This window comes from Eurosta solidaginis, chromosome 5 (assembly GCF_040869045.1).
Source record: "Eurosta solidaginis isolate ZX-2024a chromosome 5, ASM4086904v1, whole genome shotgun sequence".
Lineage (NCBI taxonomy): Eukaryota > Metazoa > Arthropoda > Insecta > Diptera > Tephritidae > Eurosta > Eurosta solidaginis.
Window position 1 is genome coordinate 129651792 of NC_090323.1, and position 8732 is coordinate 129660523.

General features: G+C 38.4%; 1 long non-coding RNA gene across 1 annotated transcript; it reads left to right on the forward strand.

The window, feature by feature from the left end:
- The first annotated feature begins 1914 nt into the window (after positions 1-1914).
- On the forward strand, positions 1915-8448 carry LOC137254657 (uncharacterized). The gene is made up of 3 exons (XR_010954054.1): positions 1915-2178; positions 8080-8260; positions 8329-8448. It is a non-coding gene; the product is annotated as an uncharacterized lncRNA (long non-coding RNA).
- Positions 8449-8732: the final 284 nt, after the last annotated feature.

The window sequence follows — 8732 nt, forward strand, 5'->3', positions numbered from 1 at the left end:
TCACCATGGCTATAGCATTGCCAGCACAATTCAAACATAAAGTATCAAGTTTTTGTTAAGGTTTTTAACGTTAACGAAAGCTTTTAGTTTCGGTTAAAAACGAGATACAATTTATCTTGATAATTTCTTTATCGATAATATTTCGAAGTGTTTCAACGGAAACGGTGGAAATTTTTTGATAAACGATTAGCTTAACGTTAAGGTGCATCCCTGAAAAATACATGTACATAATCGAACTGATCGCAAAAATACAACTAAAAATAATAAACTAAGTTGAAATAAAAGATAATATAATAAAATAAAATAAGAAATATCAAAATAAATTAACATAAAAGACAATATACAAAAGTTAATGTAATATCTTTGTAGCAAATTTATTTATTTTTGGTTCACTATAAGACGTGCTATATCTAAAATGAGCATAAAATCTGGAAATGCAAAAAACATTTGGGTCAAATTTGCAATTAATTGTTATAAATAAATAAATTTAGTGAGTTTGAACAAAAGTTGACTCATTATTTCTGATTTCATTTTTTTTAAAGCACCTAAAATGAAAAACAAAGAATCTGTTAAATAAAGACCTATGCTTTTATGTGTAAGTAAAATTTGTCCAAAAAAATAGGCCGGTTAAGTTATTACTTCTCTTTTTTAAAGTTTTTTTGTGCGCTACCAATTATTTTAGAACAATTTTTTAAAGATTTTGGTACAAACCGATATAGGTAATTGGAAACAATAGGAAACATAATTTTATTTCAACAGAAAATGAGCGAAGCAGTAGTTCTCTCACCGTTTGGCGAGTACAACTATATACATATGTAGAGATGAAACATTTGAGCAACGGAACAATTGAGAATTTGGTGCTATGTACTCAGGGGGGTTTGTGAACATAATGCGTCCTACAGATAGCAATTTCGATAGTTGCACAGATTTTCGAATTTACAAAAAACTTTTTCTATAGAGTAATATTTGTTAACAAAAATAGGCCTATGCGCTGCGGCTGATCAATACGAATCGATTCATATAACTTTTATATGATTTAACGTATGCTAAGTATGCGAAACAGCCTGTCAATTGATTGTATGGAAATTTTGAAGCGTATTAATATATAGATAGTGGGTAATATACTGCCTATGCAATATTTCGACCTAAAATCGAAAACGTTTTGGGTCGTTTTTTTTCGTTTAATATACAACGTGAAATTTTCCGATTCAATCAAGTTGCATTTAAATAGTAATAAACTAAGTTGAAATAAAAGATAATATAATAAAATAAAATAAGAAATATAAAAATAAATTAGCATAAAAGACAATATACAAATTTTAATGTAATATCTTTGTAGCAAATTTAATATACAACGTGATAAAAGATAATATAATAAAATAAAATAAGAAATATCAAAATAAATTAGCATACAAGACAATATACAAATTTTAATGTAATATCTTTGTAGCAAATTTATTTATTTTTTGTTCACTATAAGACGTGCTATATCTAAAATGAGCATAAAATCTGGAAATGCAAAAAACATTTGGGTCAAATGTTCAATTAATTGTTATAAATAAATAAATTTAGTGAGTTTGAACAAAAGTTGACTTATTATTTCTGATTTCGTTTTTTTTAAAGCACCTAAAATGAAAAACAAAGAATCTGTTAAATAAAGACCTATGCTTTTACGTGTAAGTAAAATTTGTCCAAAAAAAATAGGCCGGTTAATTTATTACTTCTCTTTAAAGTTTTTTTGTGCGCTAACAATTATTTTAGAACAATTTTTTAAAGATTTTGGTACAAACCAATATAGGTAATTGGAAACAATGGGAAACAATATCCCTACAAGACGGAGGTAACCAGTTCACCCACACATTCTAAGCTTTTTTCGCTCTCCACTAACACATCGACGTTTCATGCTGTCATCGAAATGACAGTTCATTAATTATTCCGGAAAACATTGAAACGCAAAAAAAATATAAATTGTTTACAACGAAAAATATCTTGTGCTTTTAGTTGTGACATGTGACGGAAATTAAAAATTTTGTTGCAGAGAACACCTTTTTGCGTTGGCGACCTTCGCCCAAAATAACATTAAGTTAATTTGAGTTGTGGCATGTGACGGAAATTAAGAATATTGCTGCAGAGACCATCTTTTTGCGTTGGCGGCCTTCGCCCAAAATAATATTAAGGGTAAAGTTTTACAAGACGGTACACCACCTAATTTAAAAATATCAAATAATAATAAAAACGGAGCTCGAGGCGTGCCTTTTGATTCCACGTTTGATAATTTTTGATAAAAATTGGGTGGTGCACCGTCTTTTAAATCGTTACCATATTAAGTTGTATAGAATCGGCGGGATGGCCTACAAGGTTTTATGTCAACTAAATCGCTCCCGATATGGTCGGGCTACTACCTTAATGGTTCCCGGAACGTACCCGATCTGCATCCGGCAAAGGACCACCAAAGTCGATAACGGGGAGTGTCCTTATCGCTACAACAACAACAACATTATTTACTTTCTGATTTTCATTCATACGTATGTGCATTTTTAAATAATAAAAAAAATGTTATATTATTCTAATAGATAGCATCTCCGCCGGGTTGCGGTTCAGCTCAGAATATGCCAAAATCAAAGGAAATCTACAAAAACAAGGTACTTTACAAGCAACATGCTTTGGGATACGGTACCAAACTGGTTGGATGTATTTCCCTAAAAAAGGGTGGAACTACGCATCTTGGTTTGCCAGTATTTGCTTCGGTAATTTATATTGATTTGTAGTGATTAAAAATTGCAATAGTAGATAATGTAATGTGAATTAAAATTGAATAGGTAGCCGGAGCAAAAAAGGCAACTGATCGGCATGCAACTGTTATTTATGTGGTGTCACCGGGAGCTGCTGCTGCTATCCTAGAAGCATTAGAAGCAGAAATGTCTTTGATATTTTGCATCAGCAAAGTTGTGCCAAAACATGATAGGGTTCGCGTTAAGCACGCTCTCTTAAGGCAAAAAAAATCGCGTCTAGTCAGGCCCGATTGTTCAGGAATCATCGCACCGGAAAGGGTAAGTAAATTGGCTACCATATTAAATATATAAGCAACATGTATGAATTTTTTAGTGATAATTTGTCATGATTTTGTTGATAATCATCTGAAGAATGCAAATACGACAGAGTTCGAAGTTCATGTGAAAACCAATTAATTTTTTTAATTAGCATTTGGAGAGAAAAATACATATGTATGTATGCATAGAACTGCATAGAAGGGGAGGAAAAATTAATTATTATCAGTAGATTTGCAAGATTTTTGTCATTTTCCCTGCATCGCAGTTGTCATTACATTGCGTTAAGAGAGGACATCAACACCTTACTACCCACAGCCAGTTAAAATTATTGTAAATTTTGCTCTTTTCATCACTGTTTCAAAACGTGGAAAGTTATATATCGAGCATTCCATGGAGAATGGTGCATTTTAGCAGACTTTCTCATTGCCGGCATTATTAATATTCAATCCCTAGAAGGTTTAATGTAGTCATATCAATAGTTCCCGAGATGGAGGGGCTAGTACCACAATGGTGCTTGTTACCGGAACGTAGATAGATAGATCATTTATTGAGGATTGCACAGTGACTTGCACATCTCCTTCACAGCACCTCATCCTAGCCGACTTCCTTGATGAACCCCAGCAGTGTTCTTTGCTTGAGGGATTAAATGTGGGAATGCTCTGGCCATGGTGAGCCCATAAACTTAGCCCTACGTCTTGAAATTGCGCCGCAATCTAGAAGGATATGGGCCACCGTCTGCTGATCCATCACAAAATCGGTATGTGTTGTTCGATACTATACCCAGTTTTTGCATGTGACTGTTCAGTCTACAGTGTCTTGTAAGAATAGCCGTTGGGGTTTTTAGGTTATCTTTTTGAGATGCCTATTAATGCCCTATATCGAGTTGTGCTGTAACCCCCTAACAGTAACTTAGATTGACTCAGGCCTGGCATATTGCGCCAGTGTTCTCTCTTTTCCCTCCCTTCTGCTAATAAATGCCCCTGTGGGCCAACTGGCAGGAACAGCTCGGGATCGATGGGTCATGCAGTTGCTGCCTCTCTTTCCGTGTTGTCCGCCTGCTGTTGTTGTAGTAGCAGTGCTTCGCCCCATCCAATAGGTGCAACCGATCACAAATTGTCATCAATGTCCTCTAACGGGAGTCCAAAGAAACTTTCTGTTTCAACAGGGGTGGGCCATAATGAGAGGAGTGTTAGAGGCGTTGGTTGCACAATACAGTTAAAGAGATGGTTGGTGACATGTGGGGACACATTACAAGCAGGACAATGTTTTGTATGTCGGGGCTGATTCTGGATAGGTAAGAGTTTAACCTGTTACGTTATCCAGCTCGAAGTTGAGCTAGAGTGACTACTCTCGTTTCCCTAGGGAGAGTGCGTTCCTCCTCTGCTAGTTTTGTTCTTTGAGTACAGGAATCACCGGCATCGAGGTCCGACGCCTGTTTGTGGAGTTCACTGAAGACATGCTTGTGATTTTTAGCTTCATACGGCTGTTTTCTCAGGTGCCGTATTTCCTCAATGTAATGAGGCTGTGAACAACAAGAGCCACAAAAGATTTATAAAAGTTACGAGGAATCTAGCCCAGAGCAACCTGTCCGATGCAACCATCCCTTGCACGTGAAACACTGACAAGAGTATTTATTTTTTTAATTTAATTTATTTATTATTACGGCTGTTTAGGCCTAAAACTTAAACTACTAAGTGCAATTCATTGTTATAATCACTTATTACTATTGAATATGCTGTTGGAATGCCATGTGATTCCGATCAGCATATTTACTAGCGTGACAAAGGGACGAGTCTGGGAGCCAGTCATTTAAGGAAGGTCGGAAAGGACGCGTTTCCAATCCTCCAGTGCTCCCAGCTTAAGGCAACAAAATTTGGAACTTATATTTTTCAATTATATGTGTATTTTAAGCTTTCGGAATGTATTAGTCTCCGATCAATGCAGCTAAACATGTCTTTGGATGTTGGAAATTGAAAATAAGTGTATCCAATCACCTCTCAACTTTGTTTAGTAAAGACGCTGTCGGAATGCATGAAGATTCCGATTAGCATAGCTCAACATATAATGGGAGGTTGAAAAGGACGTGTTTCCAATCCCCCTTGCTCCAACTTTTATTTGGCCTTATTTTCGTTATTTTTGTTACACATTATATAATTTTATTGTTATATTTATGCTGTCGGAATGCGAATGATTCCGATCAGCAACAGTAAATACCAGCTGGAAATACCGAATTCCAGCGAAATTAGTTGTTGGAACTGTCTGCAGTTACAGGTGGCGTTCGATTTTCTTTTCCTTAGGGCCGGATGCATTGTATTTTGCTGCTACCATTATTACCATTCCCTTTTCGCGCTCCAGTATCGGTATATCATGTAAAAAAATAAAAGAAAAAAAAACTATCTTATTGGAAGGTTTTTACAATGCTCCAATAAACTTTTTTTAAAAGTATTGAAGTTATTACTACTTTTTATGTGATTAGGAAGTTCATTGAAATATTTCAGGCCCTTATATATATGACCGTCCTAAAAAGATTCTTTTCCGGCAAACGCAGCAAACCCATTTCTCAGTACTGGGGTCAGGAGAAGGACCCGGATTGGGGTCGATACCTTCCCGGAAGAGGAGAGTATGGCGCAGACCCGCTGCAAGGATCTGCTGGGGGGTTGATAATTTGTGGGAGAGACGCAACAAATTAAACATGGAGTCCGCCTGCTCATTGCCCTCCACTCCCCTGTGGCCTAGGACCCAGGCCAACAGTACTACGTTGTGTGCTCCTAATTGATTCAGCTTTTCTACGCACTGAAGGACAAGTGCTGACTTTATTTCGAACGCCGCAAGTGCCTTTAGTGGAACCTGACTGCCTGACTGAGTATGGCAATTGTTTCATTGGGGTATCAGCGCTGAAGGTTCAGCTTAGCACACTAACTTATGGCGAATACTTCCGCTCGAAAATGCTCGGATGTGCTTTTAGAGTTACTGATATTTTGGTTCTGGGTCCGAAAACTCTGGCTCCATTCCCCCCCGCCTATACCTATACAGCCGTACCAAGAGACGGAGCAGCCCATTACATATTGGCACAACCGGAGCACTGCTGGACATACATCCTATATGAAAGCTATGCATTCAAAAGTGTTTGTACCAGTGGCTGGTGCACACCGAACTGGACCAATGTATGCTATATTGAGGCCTGCACAAATACCAAGCTATGTTTATGTAAATAATGTTACTGCTAATGTCAATTTGCACGGTTGAGCACATACAGTACCTACGTTTATACAAGGTGGAACACCACACTACCTACATGGCGATGTAGCCACCGATCAGGTTGTTGTAAGAGATTAATTAAAATATGTTATTCATAAACACTGATTCTTATATTTTTATTATCATTAAACTGTAGACTAGACTCATGACGGGTATTCTTACTGGACACTGTCTTCTGGCGTCACATGCCTTTAAATTAGGCTTGGTGAGTGATAGTAGATGTAGGAAGTGCGAGTTGGAGGAGGAAACGATCGATTTCATTCTGTGCTCGTGCCCTGCGCTTGCCGGGCTAAGACTCCAGCTGACAGATGTCAGATCTAGAAGCAGCAAGTGGCTTAAGTTCTAGGAAGCCGCTAACCCGCTGGAGCCATGAGAAGCGTGGGTGCACTTTGGGTGTCCCAAGAGAAGTTCCGTACCTGCTCCGAATAATTTGATAGATAGATAGATTAGATAGGGATCTGTTCTAGGCCCAACTCTTTGGAATGCGGTGTATGGCGGGGTGCTACAAATCGACCTTCCCGGAGGCACGGAAATTGTCGGCTATGCAGATGATATTGTCGTAGTAGCAGTGGCCAAGAAACTTGATCTGCTCCAAGCATTATGTAATGACGCCATGGGAAGAATAACGGAATGGTTGACGAACACGGGGCTGGAGATGGCTAGCAATAAGACAGAAGTGGTTCTGATGAGCTCAAAGCGGAGTGTGGATGAGTTGGTCCTAACCATAGGAGATTTTCAAATAAATTCAAAGCCCTCCTTGATATATCTAGGAGTAATCATTGACTCAAAACTAACTTTTAGGGAGCACTTCAGGGCGGTGAGGGACAAAGTTTCTAGAGTTAGTGGAACCCTAACGCGATTAATGCCCAACATCGGCGGCCCAAGCGAAGCTACCCGTCAGCGATTATCCAACGTAACCAGCTCTATAATATTATATGCAGCACCAGTATGGCACAGATCTAAAATGGTCCACCAAAAAGATATACTAGCAGCCTACCGCATTACTGCTATACGAATAGCATGTGCTGTTCCGACGACGCGATCCATGTTTTATCCAGGAAAATCCCAGTAGATCTACTCTCAGGTGAAATGGCCGATCTGTATGGCATTGGGTTCAGCCGACCATCTGAAGATGCTAAGAAAAGCGCAAGGTCACGAACAATAGTTAGGTGGCAAGAACGGCGGGAAGATTCGAGAAAAGAGCGCTGAACCTTCATGCTAGTCCGGAATATAGCGGAATGGTACGAGCGAAAACACGGCAAACTAAATTACCATCTCACACAGATATTGAGCGGGCACGGTGGCTTGAAGGAATATCTACATAAGCGTGGGATAGAGGAGGATCCTTTCTGTCCAAGCTGTCCGTCCGAATTGGAAAGCGCAGAACATGTAATATTTCACTGCCCTCGTTTTCACGGCGAAAGACTGTCTGTAAACAGAGTTTTTGGAGAGGAACCTTCCATTAGGAATTTAGTTCCACGAATTTGCGGACAAATAGATTGTTGGATTGCTGTGAGCAAGATGGCCTTTATAGTAATGACGAAATTGATGATGCATGCCGAAAGGGAGCGTAGAGAAATGCGCATACGAAGTAGTGGCGACTAAATCGCCTTTGAAGTTACTTTACCAGGTCCTGATTCTAGTTATCTGAAATTTCTCTTGTGCCTTTGGAAAAGAGCTATGTGTGGAGCCCTATTTATGGAACACTTTTCGGCTTATATTAAAAACTTTTAATCTATTCTTACTGATATGAGTTTCTTTTTCATTCTAGGTAATTTGATTTTGATGATGTGAGGATAGAAATATCCCAAATATTCCAGCTGTGGCTGTAAGAACATACATTTGCTCAAATTAGAAGAAAACTGCACGGTTGAGCACATCCAGTATCTACGTTTATACAAGGAGGAACACCACACTACTTTCACGGGGATGTAGCCACCGATCACGTTGTTGTAAGGGCTTATTAAATATGTTATTCATAAACACTGATTCTAATATTTTGTTTTGGTTTTTACTTTAGAGTCAACCTGTTATATAAGCGATGTCAGCTATGCCTGTAACTTAAGCGCCTTCAGATGTAATAGTTACCGCGGACGCGGTCACAGGAGTAGTTCACTACGTGGGGATTACACTAATCAAGCACTTTCAATATCGAAAGGTTTTCCAGCACTATAACACACCAACAATATGTGCAATCACCCGAATAAATTGTACAACAAACGTTAACACCACATCATCAGCCAGCAACAACAACAACAAACGCAACAAGTTGAAACTTCTAAACAATTAATGACTAGTGAACCACCAACATATCCGCAATATGCGCAAACATCAACACCAACATGTGTCGCCTACTTTGCAACACGGTGAAGATGGCCAAGGCCATTTTGATTCTAATACTGATAAAGGCGAACCATTGGCAAA